The sequence below is a fragment of the Loxodonta africana genome, chromosome 24 (assembly GCF_030014295.1).
Source record: "Loxodonta africana isolate mLoxAfr1 chromosome 24, mLoxAfr1.hap2, whole genome shotgun sequence".
Classification (NCBI taxonomy): Eukaryota; Metazoa; Chordata; class Mammalia; order Proboscidea; family Elephantidae; genus Loxodonta; species Loxodonta africana.
In genome coordinates this window covers 33,230,270-33,247,414 of record NC_087365.1, presented here as the reverse complement: position 1 = coordinate 33,247,414, position 17,145 = coordinate 33,230,270, and the positions used below count along the sequence as shown (strand labels likewise).

General features: G+C 44.0%; 1 protein-coding gene across 12 annotated transcripts in view; it reads right to left on the bottom strand.

The window, feature by feature from the left end:
* The window catches only part of RALY (RALY heterogeneous nuclear ribonucleoprotein), a 136,436-nt gene that overhangs the window by 95,134 nt on the left and 24,157 nt on the right, over positions 1 to 17,145 (bottom strand). For 10 of the 12 annotated variants that reach the window (XR_010319246.1, XR_010319245.1, XM_064275992.1 and 7 more), the window contains exon 2: positions 1,188 to 1,270. The gene's annotated coding sequence lies outside the window, so the exon portion shown is untranslated. Of the gene's footprint in view, positions 1 to 806; positions 1,139 to 1,187; positions 1,271 to 1,877; positions 1,903 to 17,145 lie in introns of those variants that run through there. The other 2 variants (XM_010591621.2, XM_064275996.1) reach the window with 2 other exon arrangements.

Genomic DNA, 17,145 nt, shown 5'->3' with positions numbered 1-17,145 from the left:
CTCAAATAACTGGATCTCCTTTACCATCTTGAATCCCTAAGGAGGTCTATCTTGGAATTTTTAAGAAAACAGCAGCTCAAAGAAAGCCTGATGAGTCAGGAATAACAACCGTATTTTCAGTCACGCTGACCTGGGTTATAAGATCAGTTTTGTAGATTTCTAGGAGTGAACCCTGGCAGATTATCTCACCTTCCTGAGCCTCAACTTCCTCATCTGTAAAATGAGACTCTGACTAGATTAAATGAGATCCATAAGACAACAGGTTCTTAATGTGTTGATTTCCTTCCGCTTCACCATCTGCTGTCTTCCCTCTAAGCTTCCCAACTTCCCCTTCAGACAGCCCTCCCCTACTCTATCACTGCATCCTCACCACCTCTCATGATCATGTTTCGCAGGTTGATAAAAGTAAAGGATTTCCTGAAGCTGACCTATGGGCTTGGCAGGTCACAGTAGAGACTGAGGTTAGAGGTCACATTAGGAGAGCTTGTATGAGGATGGCTTTAGCTGACGGGTCCCAGGATATTCCCCAGCAGAAAGCAGCTGGTAGAAGCAGGAAAGAAATGAGCCTGCTTTACCTTATTCATGGCAAATGATCTCAGGCCTCCTGTGGCAGCTCCAGGAAGCTATCTCAAGCCTCCTCCCAGTCCAGAAGGCTGCCTATGCCAACATCCAATTTCTCAGACATAGAATAGGAGATAATGACTTGTCAGTTCTCTGTATAAGAGTAAGAGAACAAGGAAGGAGCCTTGGTGGTGCAACTATTAAGTGCTTGGCTGCTATCCAAAAAGATGGTGGTTTGAACTCACCCAGCTACTCTGTAACAGAAAGACCTGGTGATCCACTCCGGTAAAGATTACAGCCTAGAAAACTCTACGGGAGCAGTTCTACTCTGTCATGTGGGGTCGTTGTGAGTCAAAACCAACTCAACAGCACCTAAAAACAAGGGAATGAGGCAAAAATAATCCCCAAATTAGTGTCCCTACAGAACCATGGCGGTGCAGTGGTTAACCACTCCACTGCTAACCAAAATGTTGGCAGTTCGAATCTACTAGCCACTCCTTGGAAACTTATGAGGCAGTTCTACTCTGTCCTATAGGGTCACTATGAGTCAGAATCAACTCAACAGTAGCAGGTACGCGTCGTGTCCGTACACCCTGGCCCAAGCTTGCCCAGGTACCCTCACTCACCAGTACCAAGGCCGAGTTCAGACAGCTACTTCCTCCTGTGGATTACAGGGCCAGCACCAGCTGCCTACGGGAACAGGGCTCACCTATAAAAGAGAGAGAAGTCAGTCAAGGGTCCAGCCCAGAACAGGCATAAACTCAGGTCAGTCTGGGCATTCAGAGTTTCTGCCCTCATTCAGCTCGTATCCTAGTTAAAGATACAAAGGAGTTAATAATTGAATATATAATTTCAGGAAGAAGCAAGTGCTATAAAGAAAAATAAAACAGTAAGAGGAGAAAGAATGGCAAGGGGTAGAAGTAGAGTCTATTTTAGATAAAATGGGCCTCTCCAGAGGGTGACATCTGGACAGAGACCTGAATAAAGTAAGGGAGTAAGAAGACATATAAAGATTTGAGGGGGGAGTGTCCTAGAGAGGGTTGATAACAAGTACAAAGACCCTGAGGCAATAACAGCCCAGAATGAGCTTGGTATGTCTGAGGAACAAGAAAGCCACTATAGCTAGAATGAAGTCAGTGATGGGTAGAATGAGGTAGTACAGATAAGGTGGAGGAATTAATGTCCCTTATTTTACATATGCGAAACCCTGGTAGCATAGTGGTTAACAGTTATGGCTGCTAACCAAAAAGGTCAGCAGTTGGAATCCACCAGGCTACATATTAGAAAAACGGAGGTTCAGAAGTTAGGCAACTCACCCAAGGTCAAAGTTCAGTCAGTGGCAGAACCGAGAATGACACTGAGGTTTCCTGGTCAACTTTCTGTCTTACTCCTGGGTCAGATTCCTCCAGGCTTAGATAACCTAGACCCCAGCTGGGAGAAACTTTCAAGCACTGGAGACTGGTTTCAGGTTTCTCCACACACAGGCTACTCTGCTGAGTGAGGATGGCTGAAGAATACAGAAACCCCCTATACATTCCCAGGAATGTGGGACAGAGATGACTCTAAGGAGAACAGGAGCACAGGTCAGGCATTGTTGTAAACCCTTCATTTGTATTAATTCATTTAATCTTTACAATAATCTTGTTAGGTTAGCGTGCTATTATATTCCCGATTTTACCAAGGGGGAAACTGAGGCCTGGAGAAGTTAAATAAATCTGCCTAAGTCGCACAGCTAAAAAATGGTGAAGGTGAGATCTGAACCCACGAAATCTAATTCCAGGGCTTGCCCTCCTAACCATACACTATACCACTTCTCAAAAACAGATGAAAAAAGGCAGAAAATATGTTTTCTAGGCCTAGGTCAGCTGCTAACCAAAAGACCGGCCATTCAAATCCACCAGCCACTCCTTGGAAATCTTATGGGGGCAGTTCTACTCTGTCCTATAGGGCCACTATGAGTCAGAATTGATTGGAAGGCAACGGATTTTTTTTTCGGGGGGGGGGGGATCCTAGCTGACATGGCTCAGAGACCTCGCCCATTTACACTCAAATCTGAGATGCTCTTCATTTACCTCCCGAACAAGCTTTTTACAAAATACAAGTTGAATGGCTCCCAAGTCCTTCAGCCAGAACTTCCAGAAAGCTTCTTTAATCTCTAGCTACTGTAATCATAAAGCTATGATAATAAATAACAATAGCCATTTAATACCCACTTTTTTTTAACAACATTTACTGCACACTTTGAAAGAGACTAGGTACTAGGTTAAACACCTTACACATGTTGTTATTTTAGAGAAGAAGTGAGAGTTGCTCCAAGATATGAGTAGAGGGATCTGTGGGGGGTTCTGAGCCTGAAACAAAGCAGCAAGCACATGGTCCTGAAGGATCTCTGTTGCCTCAGGCCAAAGGATTAAGGCAGAGCCAATAGGGGGTGGTGTTAAGAGGGTCACACAAGCACCTCCAATTCACCACGTCCAAACTGAACTCATTTCCCAGGCACTAAGACTCCAAATGTTTGTGCTGTCAATTCTTCTTCCCTCTTTCTCCATTTCCACAAGTGCCAACTCTTTCTGGTTTTTTGCTCTAAAAGCTCTACATCCAAACTGCTGTTCCTTACTACCTACTGAGTCAACTTCCTCTTGGTTCAGGATCTCATTATGTCTTGCCTGCACAGCTGGAATATTTCTTAAAATGTACTGACATTACAATGACAGACTGTTACGGCAGCCTCTTCCATGGTCTCTCACTATTCTCCCCCAACCCTCCTGCTCTAGTCCACTGGGCCCACACTGTCAGACTAATGTTCCTAATGTCATTCCCCAATCACTGCACTGCTCTCTAGGTATGGCATGATTTGGTCATCACTTTTTCTTACCTGTACTACAGGCTTCCCAGCTCCTATACTTTTGTCCCTGCTGTTCTCCTGTCTAGAATGCCTTTCCTCATTTGTAAATATTCAAATCCTTTGTAATCTCCAAGGCGTAGCTAATCTATGATGTTATCCTGAACCTTTCTCACCACACTCTCTTTGCCACGTTCTTGAAACATCTCTGGCTTGCACCTATATCCACCTCCGGTCTCATCATCAGTTATGGCACCAGGAATACAGTTCCTCTATTCCCCTTCTTCCTTGAAGAGATTCCTACTACTTCCAGAGAATGGAGACCTAGTCGGTTAAGATTCCTGTTCTCATTCGGCCTACCCTTATCTTAGTCTGGATCTAACTCCTAACAAGAGACTAGGTTCCAATGTGAGCTCAGGTTCCTCATCTTTAAAATGGGACTGCAATTTCCACCCTGCCTACAGTACAGGAATTTTATAAAAATCAATATGATAGCAGGTAAGGAAAGGCGAGGAGTTAAGAGACTCCCATCCAGGTCTTTAACAGCTCTTCTGTCAGCTGAACAACACTGAATGCATACATAAGCCTCCTACCCAATCAGCTAAACATTTCTTCTTCGAGTCCTGGGTTAAGGGTTGTAGGGGATGCAGGGATGACTGACTGAGAAGCGTCTTATCCTTAGGCACCTTATGATCCAGGGTAGGAATGTGTCAACTTCCTGCAAAGGATTAGTAACAATGTTAGGCAGGCTCTAAGAGCCCAAACATGATAGAACATGCAATATCAGGATGCACTGATAATTGCTGGTGACTGGAATGCAAAAGTTGGAAACAAAGGACTGGTAGTTGGAAAAAATGACCTTGGTGAGAGAAACAATGCCAGACATGACATGACTGAATTTTCCAAGACCAACTTCTTCACTGCAAATACCTTTTTTCACCAACATAAACGACAACTATACACATGGACCTCACCAGATGGAATATATAGGAATCAAATCGACTACATCTGTGGAAAGAGACAATGGAAAAGCTGAATATCACCAGTCAGAACAAGGCTGGGGGCAACTGCAGAACAGACCATCAATTGCTCATATGCAAGTCCAAGCTGAAACTGAAGAAAATTAGAACAAGTCCACAAGAGCCAAAGTATGACCTTCAGTATATCCCACCTGAATTTAGAGACCATCTCAAGAACAGATTTGATGCGCTGAACACTAATGACCGAAGACCAGATGAGTTGTGGAATGACATCAAGGGCATCATACATGAAGAAAGCAAGAGGTCATTAAAAAACCAGGAAAGAAAGAAAAGACCAAAATGGATGTGAGAAGAGACTGTGAAACTTTCTCTTGAACATCGAGCAGCTAAAGCAAAAGGAAGAAATGACGAAGTAAAAGAACTTAAGATTTCAAAGGGCAGCTCGAGAAGACAAAGTAAAATATTATGACGAGTAAAAAACTGGAGATAGAAAACCAAAAGGGAAGGACACACACGATGTTTCTCAGGCCGAAGGAAATGAAGGAAAAATTCAAGCCTCAAGTTGCAATACTGAAGGATTCTATCAGGGAAATATGAGACGACTCAGGAAGCATCAAAAGAAGATGGAAAGAATACACAGGGTCACTATACCAAAAAGGATTAGTCGATGCTCAAGCATTTCAGGAGACAGCACATGAGTAAGAACCAACGGTACTGAAGGAGGAAGCCCGAGCTGCACTGAAGGCAATGGTGTTTAAGGCTCGAGGAATTGACAGAACACCAACTGAGATGTCTCCAAACCAGCTGAAATGTTGGAAGCACTTACTCATCTGTGCCAAGAAATTTGGAATATACTTACCTGGCCAACCGGCTAGAAGAGATGCATATACGTGCCTCTTCCAAAGAAAGGTGATCCAACGGAACGAGGACATTATTGAACAGTATTATCACATGAAAGCAAAAATAATTTAAAAAAGTGGCAGCAAAACATCAACAGGGAATTGCCAGAAATTCCAGCCAGATTCAGAAGAGGACTTAGAAGGATTATCATTGCTGATGTCAGATGGATCTTGGCTGAAAGCAGAGAATACCAGAAAGATGTTTACCTGTGTTTTTGTGTTTTATTTACTATGCAAAGATGCTCAACTATGTGGATCATAACAAATTATTGGTAACACTGCAAAGAATGAGAATTCCAGAACTTTTTAAAAATTTTAATAAACAAATAATGTCACCTTTAAACACAGTGGCCAGCCAAAAGCAACAATCTATTTAAATAAAAAGGGCATGAACTTTGAAGAAAAAAAAAAAAAAGAGGATGGAAGGACTACAGAGAGTCACCACACCAAAAAGAATTGATCACCGTTCAACCATTTCAAGACGTAGTATACGATCAGGAACCAATGGTACTGAAGGAAGAAGTCCAACCTGCTCTGAAGGCACTGGAGAAAAACAAGGCTCCAGGAATTGACGGAATATCAGCTGAGATGTTTCAATAAACAGATGCACTGGTGCTCACTCATCTATACCAGGAAATTTGGAAGACAGCTACTTGGCCAACTGGCTGGAAGAGATCCATATTTATGCCTATTCCCAAGAAAGGTGACTCCACCAAATGTGGAAATTATTAAACAATATCATTAATATCACACGAAAGTAAAATTTTGCTTAAGTTCATTCAAAAGCAGCTGCAGCAGTATATCAACAGGGAACTACCAGAAATTCAGGCCTGATTCAGAAGAGGACGTGGAACCAGGGACATCGTTGCTGATGTCAGATGGATCCTGGCTGAAAGTGGAGAATACCAGATAGATGTTTACCTGTGTTTTACTGACTATGCAAAGGCATTCAACTGTGTGGATCACGACAAATTATGTGAAGAATGGGAATCCAGAACACCTTGTGTTCATGAGGAACCTGTACACAGATCAAGAGGCGGTTGTTCAGACAGAACAAGGGGACACTGTGCGGTTTAAAGTCAGGAAAGGAGTGTGTCACGGTTGTATCCTTTCATCATACCTATTCAACTTGTAAACTGAGCACATAATCTGAGAATCTGGACTATATGAAGAACAGGGCATGAGGACTGATGGAAGACTCATTAACAACTTGCAATATGCAGATGACATAACCTTGATTGCTGAAAGTGAAGAGGGCTTGAAGCACTTACTGATGAAGACCAAAGGCCACAGCCTTCAGTATGGATTACACCTCAACATAAAGAAAACAAAAATCCTCACAACTGGACCAATAAGCAACAACGGAAAAAAGACTGAAGTTGTCACAGATTTCATTTTACTTGGATCCACAATCAACACCCGTGGAAGCAGCAGTCCATAAATCTAAAGACGCACTGCATCGGGCAAGTCTGCTGCAAAGGACCTCTTTCAAGTGTTGAAAAGCAAAGATGTCACCTTGAAGACTAAGGTGAGCCGGACCCAAGCCATGGTATTTTCAATTACATCATATGCATATGAAAGCTGGACAATGAATAAGAAAGACTGAAGAATTGCAGTGCTGGCAAAGAAAACCAAATATACCAAGGACTGCCAAAAGAATGAACAAATCCGTCTTGGAAGAAGCATAACCAGAATGCTCCTTAGAAGCAAGAATGGTGATATTGCGTCTTACGTACTTTGGACATGTTGTCAGGAGGGATCAGTCCCTGGAGAAGAACGTCATGCTTGGTAAAGTAGATGGTCAGAATAAAAGAGTTAGACCCTCAATAAGATGGATTGACACAGTGGCTGCAACAATGGGCACAAGCATAACAACTGCGAGCACAGCACAGGACCGCTATGAGTCAGAACTGACTCGACGACACCTAACAACAAGAGTCCAAAGAGTGCTATGTACTATAAAGGTAGAAAAAGGTAGAAAAAGAAATCAGTCTGGTCTGGGGTGGCCTCAGAAGCTTCAAAGAAGGGGTAAGCCAGTCCCTGATGCAAGATGAAAGGCAGAGTGGCAGAAAGTGATGGCTACCATGCACGAGGCACTGGGCTAGGGGTTACGCTGTTAACCCTTGTAATACTCTATGAGGTGGATGATGGCATCCTCGTTTTATAGCCTAGGTAACTAAAGGTGGGTGAGGTTACAGGTAAGTGTGCCATTCAAGGTCAAGCACCTATATAGTAAGGGGCAGAGCTAAGATTTGAAAAGTCTGCACATATCGAAGCCTGAGTGCTTTCCCTTACTTCATGGTCTGCCATCGCAACATGAAAGTAGGACCAGATAATCTCTGAAGTTCTTTCTACTTCAAAATTCAATGATTTGGATGAGCATTTAGGAGGGAGGAGGAGCTGCTGCTATGTCTTCCCCATAAGACTGATCTTTAAAGGCAGAATTTGGGTCTTTTTCACTATAACATCCCCAGTTATCTGACACAGATACTGGCAGGTAGGAGGCATTATGTATTTGGTGATCATGTGAGTGAATACACGAATAATTGAATGAGTAAACACTCACCTGATCAATCTTGTTCTGAGGGCTAGAAGATCCAAAATCTTAAAAATGCCATATTCTGACTCAGCACCAGAATCTACACTAAATATCTACTAATCTGTTGGCTGAAAGAGCCCTTTTCCCGTTCTTCTTTTCATAAATTAGGGGAGAGGTGAGGACAGGAAAAGAAAAGACAGAAGTTCAGTAGGGAGCAAAAAGAAGAAAAAGAAATGCAGTGAAAGGAGAGAAAAAGGAAGGGGATGCTTCGGCAGGATTGTCTAAGGCCTGGAATCTGGAAAGGGTTTCTTTTTCCTTCAGGTTCCAGATTTAGGGATTTTCATTTTCTTTTTTTAAGAGCAGCAGGAAGAATTCCTCCTTATAAATTTTAAATGAAGGAAATTTGCTTGTCCAGACCCCAGACTGAATCTGTCAGCAGAGGGCAAAGTGAAGCACTTAAAATCGTGCTCTTGGGGTCTCCCCACCTCCTTATCACAGTCCTGCCCCAGCCAACCCCAGCCTGGCATTCCTCTGCTCTCTTCCCTACTGACGGCTCCAGTAAAAACCAGTTGCCATTCAGTCAACTCAGACGCATACAGCCCACATGTAGAACTGAGTTCCATAGGGTTTTCAATGGCTAGTTTTTTGAAAGTACATCAGCAGGCCTTTCTTCAGAGTTGCCTCCGGATGGACTTGAACCTACAACCTTTAGGTTGGCAGCGGAGTGCACTAACTGTTTACACTACCCAGGGACTCCCTACTGAGGGTTACTCCAGGCTAATTAATAAGCCCTGAGAGTCTATCTTCCCTATGGAAAAGGGAACACCAACAGCTGAACCCTTTCCCATAGTTTCCTGTCAAGAAAGCTTTGTTGAACCCAAAGAGGAGGACGGTCCTCCCTTTCTGCTCTATGAGTGGACTGGGGTAAAGATGTGGACAGGGGAGACAAAGTCCATTACGCACTCTCTAGATTCTGGGCCCTAATATAACTCACCCTCTTTAGGACTATAGACACCTACTCCTCCTTCTTACTAAATTAGTAGAAACAGCACAGAGCTAAGAGAAAACCTAAAGTCTAGCTCCAGCTGTCTCTAATTCACTGTATGCCCTTGGGCAAGTATTTCACCTTCCTCAACCTTGGTTCTCACATCTGTAAAATGAGGATGATAGTATCTGCTCTTCTGAAGGATCTTCTGAAGCAACACATGAGACTGACAAGGAACAGTTTAACTGTTTAAACTATGTTTGGTTTGATAAGAAGTGGTACGGGAGGAATACATTAACGCCTCTTCAAAAAGGGGGGGGCTCTCAAGAGACAGAAAGGGCCACATGAACTAGAGACTTACATCATCCTGAGACCAGAAGAACTAGATGGTGCTTGGCCACAACCGATGGCTGCCCTGACAGGGAGCACAACAAAGAACCCCTGAGGGAGCAGGAGATCAGTGGGATGCAGACCCCAAATTCTCACAAAAAAACCAGACTTAATGGTCTGACTGAGACTAGAGGAATCCCGGCAGTCATGGTCCCCAAACCTTCTGTTGGCCCAGGACAGGAACCATTACCGAAGACAACTCATCAGACACGGAAGGGACTGGACAATAGGTTGAAGAGAGATGCTGATGAAGAGTGAGCTACTTGTATCAGGTGGACACTTGAGACTGTGTTGGCATCTCCTGTCTGGAGGGGAGACAGGAGGGTAGAGAGGGTTAGAAACTGGCAAAATTGTCACGAAAGGAGAGACTGGAAGGGCTGACTCATTAGGGGGAGAGTAAGTGGGAGTATGGAGTAAGGTATATATAAGCTTATATGTGACAGACAGACTGACTTGATTTGTAAACGTTCACTTAAAGCTCAATAAAAATTATTTTTTAAAAAAGGTGGGGGGAGCTCAATGCTCCAGACAAGGATTGGACTGGACTACAAGACAGAAAATGACACTGGTGAGGAGTGGGCTCCTTGGATCAAGCAGACACATCAGACCATCTGGGCAGCTCCTGTCTGGAGGGGAGAGGTGAAGGCCGAGGGGGACAGAAGCTGGCTGAACGGACACAGAGAATACAGAGCGGAGGGAAGGAACGTGCTGTCTCATTAGGGGGAGAGCAACTAGGAGTAGACAGCATGATGTATATAAGGTTTGTATGAGAGACTGACTTGATATGTAAACTTTCACTTAAAATTTTTTTTAAAAAGTCAAGATTTACTGGACCAGTTGAGACTAGAGGACTCCCTGAGACTTATCACCCTGAGATACTCTTTAAACCTTGAACCAAAACTATCCTGAGATTATCTTTTAGCAAAATAACAGGATATTACCCGTAAGTATGGTGCTCTACTAAAATCCATCTATTTGAGACCAAAAGGTCAAAAATTACTCCAAAGCAAGGATGAGAAGATAAGGGCCAGGGAAACTATAGAGTACTGGAAACAGAGCAACCAGAATACAGTTAGAGAGAATGCTGACACATTATGAAAAATGTAACTAATGTCACTCTGAACAATTTGTAAAGAAATTGTCAAATTGGAACCTAATTTGCAGTGTAAATTTTCACCAAAAACACAATAAAATATTATTTAAAAAAGGGGGGCTCTACACCTTCCAGTTGAAAAGATCTGCTCTGACTGATGGAGTTTGGAAGGGCTGTGGCAGACAGTGTCACCGTCTATACCTCCATCAAAACACAGCCAGGCACCAGCCAAAACTAGAAAAAGCTCAAGAACTATGTGCACATAAAACCCAATGCACTCAAAACTAAGAACTACTAGAAGTCATATACTGCTCAGGGAAAGTAAGAGAATAGTACTAACAACCAATTTAGGGGTAAAGAGCTCAGGCTTTGGAATCAGAGACACCAGGGTTTGAATCCCAGCTCTGCCTCTTACTACTTTTGTGACCTTAGGCAAGGTACTTAATTTCTCCGTGCCTCAACTGCCTACACTGTTTAAAAAGGTTCCTGTTTCATAGGTTCTTGGGAGAAATAAACGAGATAGCATGGGAAAGCCCTTAGCTCAGGGACAGGCCTAAGTGTTCAATATTAGGTATTGTTATTCCATTCAAAACCACAGAACAAATCAGAAGCAACAAAATACGCCTAGGAGAAAGGAAGGAAATGTACATTTACCACCAAAAAAAAAAAAAAAGCCTACCCCTCCCCCCCCACCCTACTGTAACTCAGAACTGAAGCCGCTTCCAGAGTCCACCTCTCCGCCAAAGACTAGACAGGCCTATAAAACAAACAACATACATGAGGAATGTGCCTCTTAGTTCGTTCTATCAAGTATAGGAGACCGAATGGGCAACACCTGCCCAATAGGAAAGATGAGAAGGCAGGAAGGGACAGGAAAACAGGATGAATGGACATGTGGGGCCTGGGGTGGGAAAGGGGGAGAGTGCTGACACACTGAGGGAATTGCAACCAATGTCACAAAATATGTACAAATTTTTGAACGAGACACTAGTTTGTGCTGCAAACTTTCACCTAAAGCACAATAAAATTAAAAAAGATTATAGCCAAGAAACACCATGGAGAGGCTCTACTCATAAGGTCACCATGAGTCAGAATTAACTGAACAGTAACAGGTTTGGTTTCGTTTTGGTAGCATGTTTTTACTAAACTCGATATATACCGAAAACTTAATGGCTTCGAGTTTGGGTTGCAGAATCAACCAAATCCTTCTCCCTAGGAAATTAAGCTCTGTGACCCTGTTAAATTGTTTAACATTTCAATGACTTAGTTTCCCCAGTAGTAAAATGTAAACAAACAAAAAAAGACTGCTGCCTTCAGGTCAATTCTGACTCACAGTGAGGATTCTGATTCATAGTGACGCTACAGGACAGAAGAGAAATGCCCCACAGGGTTTCCAAGGCTGTAAATCTTTCTCTCCTTGCTAATGAGTTTGAACCACCAACCTTCCAGTTAGCAGCTGAGCACTTAACCACTGCGCCTCCAGGATTCCTACATCTACTATTACCTGTTACATTGTGCCCCACTGCCCAAAGCTTTATTCTCGTTAATCCTAATAACCTTTTGATCAGTAGAATTATCCCCATCTTACAAAGGAGGAAACTGAGCCTCAGAGAAGTAACTTGCCTAAAACCACATGCCTAGGAAGTGTAACTTACTGGAACCCAGGTGTGACTCCAAAGACTAGGTTCTTCCTACTATATACCTTGCACTTTCTTGTGCCCAAAGTTTAGGAATCCCTCAAAATAGGCACCAATAATAAAGTTTTAGGAAACTAGACCAAATTCTCCCATCTGTTACCTGATGAAGTAACTGCTGGTTTTGCAAACCTGGGGCAAAGATGGGCAGGGATGGGATCCAAGTGCACTATCAAGGTCGGAAGTTCCACAGTTGCAGAACTAATCAGGCCTCCCAATGTGCTATCAGCCTGTTGCTGCAGTAAGAGAGGAGACTGGGGCTCTTGCCAAATTGGATTCCATACCCTAAAAGGATGAGATGTTCTTAAGACTGTAACAAACAGGCAAGAAGCCATGACAAGTACCTGGGCTGAACTGAAATATCTGATCAAAACACCCTACACTGGGAGGGAATACAATGATGTGAACACCTTTGCCAGAATCAGTACATACTGTGTTTTGAGTGTGAATATTGTCCCTATTTCTGGGAAGCGCTTTACTATGGCCCAGATGACTGGAAGTCAGAGGAAAAGAAGCGCTCCGACCCTTAGGCCAAGCTGTTATTTCACCTAAAAAATAATAGGGAGCAGGTTCTACAGAATAGGTAAACCCAGCTGGAGGCTAGGGGAAGGAAAGGAGCAAGGATGTAAGCTAAAGAGAGAAAACTATGGGTAGAACTGGGGCCTGGAAATCAAAGACTTTTGGTAGCATGGGGAAGCAAGTAAAGGGCCTCGAACAAGAGAAAGGGAACACTTCAGACAGGCAGGGAGAGATTTTGATAGAAGAAACCATCTCCTACATTTGAAAAACAATTAAAAAAAAAAAAAAATACCACGTCCCAGGAGAACCCTTGCTGTTTAGAGTACAGCAGTCTCTAGGGCCTGCAGGAAGACTGACTGAAGAAAATGTTGCTGAAGTGATCTCTTCCTTGGGAGACAGCAAGGAAAATGGATACTGTGTTCTCTAGGCCTCTGGGGTGGCAACCAAGGCAGGAGCAGCCTCAGGAGGTAATCACAGTGTAACAGCTCCAGGCTCAATTAGGCAGGGCTCACCTGCTGGTGGCCTCTAACCCACTTCTGCTACAGTCAACACTTGCGGGCTCACGACTGCCCACACCCAGCAAGGAATACAAGATTGGACTCAGCAAACAGTCCTTGTCCCAGGAAGCAAGCTAGCAAATCTGTCTGTTAGCTCTGTTCTAGCTGCCCCTAATGTCTTGGCCTCAAAATCTAACTGCCTCAACCCTTTTGTGAGGCCCAGTTTTCCCAGCCTTGGCCAAACAGTCTTGCAGCTCTACCAGGCTCCTCCCAATTACAAGGATATCTCACCTTGACTCCTGTGACTGGCTCTATTGCGTGGTTGCCTATGCCTTGGAATAATAAACCATCAACCGCTGTGCTGCCGTGGTGGTTAAAAAAAATGACCTCACACATAATAAAAATGCAGCCAGGTCATGAAATGGCTCAGAAACACCCTCCCTCACCCCGCAAGAAACACAGGTGTCACAAAAGAAGGCCTGGGAGGACAGCTGGCTGCTTAATGACAGGTGACATTAGGCTCTGAAGCCCAGCCCATGTCCATGTACAAGAATATTATGCATGCCAAAAATAGATGAAACTCAATCCAGGCAGTCACCAGGCTGCCTGGAGGAATGTCCAGAGGATACAACAGACATGCAAGACAATCATCCTTGCCTCTACATTCTCTGGGCAGCTATAGGCACTTCTTAGCTAAAGCTGTCTCCAGCTTTCCCCTCCTCCTTCCCTAGAAGAAACAACCCCACAGGAATCATCAAGGGAGGCACAAGTAATCACTGTTTTCTTTTCTCCATGCTAATGAGATTTTTTTTTTTTTTAATGAGACAGTTGGATGGTTCCCCTTCCCCCTCCTGAGTTGGAAGCAAGAATCTAAGGCTTTATAATCAGCAACCAGCATAACAAAACTTGGGCCATACATTGCTCTGTGCAACTGTGACTATGTAGAAGATGGCCTTCTGTCCCTGATGTGACCAGAGCTGGAGGGGCCCCACCATTTTACAGAAGGGAAGGAAGGCCAGAACAAGGAAGGGATCTCCGTCCAATGTCACACAGACGGAAATCAGCGGCAGGGTCAGGACCAGTCTCTACTACCAACCACGGTACCTCCCCCATCGCCCAGAGTTGCTCCAGTTCAGTTTTGGGGGTGTCGTCCATGTGGAGGCTGGAACTGCAAGTGTCAAGTTTATGTATGGGTTTTTAAGCAGGTATTTAAAAAGCAATGACAACACAGATGTGGACTGGACCCAAGAATCCCAGGTTCTGGGGTGGAAGAACAGGATCTAACATGATGGTAATTTTGCCCAATAACCGAAATCACAATAGTCAGACAAAAAAAGAAATCTGAATTTTAGTTCAGATTCAGTTTAGTTATGTGAAGACTACAGGTATCAAATGTGGGGTCTGGGGTTATCCTCGAGAACGAACTTCAGGTCTGGTGGATAAAGGAGCTCCTGAGTAGAGAACACTATAGGACCACAGAATGTTCAAATTGGAAGAGGCCTCAGTCTGCTAGTCCCATCTCCTTATTTCACAGAAAAAGAAATTGAGCTCAGCACCACTCTCAGCTGAGGACCCCAGGTGAAGTGGCCGGACTGACGGATGCTGTAGCCCAGAGCTAGCCACGGCCTGCCTGAAAGCCTGAGAAGGAAGACAGAGTCTCTGGGAAAAGGAGCCAGCATCTGCAAATGCTATCCTGAGAAGAAAATGCTTTAAGTTTTTGATATAATTTGGAATTATTCTGGAATAATCTGTAGGTTTTTTTTTTTTTAACCTGAAGATTGGTTCCTATTAGCCTCTACAGTCCCCTTCTTTGCCTTGCCTCTCACTGCCTATCTTAGCTCTATCCTTTCAGACTAGACCTCAGATTAGTTCTGATTCCAAATAGAAAACATTTAAACACATTCTTAGCCCTAACACCCACCCTCTACCCATGCTGTTGTTATTAGCTGTCACCGTTTTGGCCTCTGACCCCATGCACAACAGAATAAAACGCAGCTCCATGATGGGTTGCAGATTGGATCGTTGTGACCCATAGGGTTTTTACTGGCTGATTTTCAGAAGTAGAACACCAGGCTTCTCTTACTAGTCTGTCTTGGTCTGGAAGGTCTGCTGAAAAATGTTCAGCATCGTAACAACATGCAAACTTCCCCTGGCAGACAGGTGGTGGCTGTGCCTGAGGTGCACTAGTGGTTTGGTGGCAGAATTCTCACCTTCCATGCAGGAGACCTAGGTTCCCCTATCCATAAGGCCTGGGCATCAACCCTTCCTCCCTGTTACTCTGTGCCATAGAGCTGACCGTGGGTTCCTTGTGGTATTCCAGGGTACTGCCAGTGCTGACCACCCAGCTTCACCTTTTAGACGGCACAAAATCAAGTGTTCTAGTCTATAAATGAGCCCAGGTCCAAGTGAAAGCCCCTCCTTTGGTCACCTGCCTAAGACCTCAGGCTCCTTCTAGAACAAAAGTTCAACTTTGAATCCAACACCAGGCCTTCCCTCACCAATGACCATTCTCCACAGGCTGCCTGTCAGTCTGGACTTTACCCTCTCTCTCCACCTTTCTGCAGGAAGGCAGCATGGCGCAGAATAAACAGCATGCAGACAGACCTGGGCTTGAGCCCCAGCTCTGTTACTTAAACCAGGTATCCTTAGACACTGTTACTTAACTGCTCTCACTTACTCTCTTACAGCTTTTACCACTGTTACTTGTCTGTCTCTCCTCCCACTCTCCCCTACTTGGAGCAGGGAATATTTATAGTTGCTTCCCAGCATCCTCAATGCCCAGTGGTGAGCTTGGCACTGTCAATTCAATGATCCTCCCTAAAACTAAGTTCTCACACCTAGAAAATGGAGATAATGTCACCTACCTCACAACGTTTTTACCTAGAACAGTTCCTGGTCCTTTTTCCTCTATTGTATCTCAGGTGCTCAGGGCCAAACGCTTGCTTGTACTGAACTAGACTGCTCATCCTAGAGACACCACACCTTGTGGAACCTCTAGGGTTTCACTCTAGTAAACAGATTTTGTACCAGTTCCTAGAACCCTGCCAGTAAAAACAGCTTGAGATATGACTACTCTCCTCATGGCCACAGGTAATGAGTTTTAAGCAAATGAGGTATGGGCATATGCTAACATACAGGTAGTCCCTGACTTAGAACGTATTTGAGTTCCCACCCCTGCCCTCACACCATCTTTCTTTTCTTTTTACATCTTATCATCAGTAATATGTACTACACGCAATGCTGCAGTGCATAATTTGCTGATGCTGTAATTCCCAGGTGTTCGTTCTGCAATGTTCACAGATCGAATTTATAAAGGTATCGAGAATAACAGGCAATAATAATGGGAAAAAAAAGGGCATTTCTATGTCAGAACTGACTTACGATGGCGTCAGGTGGGATAGAACCCCATCATAAGTCGGGGACTACCTGTACTAGGCTGAAAAAGAGGGAGAAATCTGAGGGGAAACGATGAAATGGAAAAGGCTGTGTTCTGAAATTGAGACCTTAAAGAAGAAATCCCAAATCCCCAAAAGTGTCTAAAGCAATCTGTATTGAAACCTACAGAAGGGACAGAGATGTGAAATGAATTGGCTGAGGTCATACAACAGCTAAAGGCAGCAAGTTGCTGGGAACCCATACTTCCATCTCCGTATCTCGTGATGCTTTTCTTCTGTCCTAAGGATAGATGCACAATGTTGCAGAGGAAAGGAGGGAGGCATAAGGGGCTCAGGGTAGTGGCAGGGGGAGGTGCATACAGGATGTCATTTGGTACTTAAGAGTTTCTGGCTGAGAGAGGCAACTGAGGAATAAATCCAGACTGGTCATCTCACTGCGTGGCTCTAGCTTGTGCTGAGGTAAAGGAATCAGAGACATAGGAAGAAGAGAACAAGGATCCTATTTTCAGAGCTCTTTGTCCTTGACCTCAAACTGTATCCTTAATACTAGTCATAAAAGCTGACCCCAAATCCAGATTTAGCCCTGAACTAGACAACAGTCTTCTAACAAGCACAGATCCTTGGTCCCCAAAGAGAGGATTTCACAGAGGGACAAGGTTCAGAATGTGCAGTCCAGCCTCAACTGAAGAGAAAAATCTAAAGGTATATGTGGCAAGAATCAACAGGAGCATCACCTCTGAGTCCAAAGGGA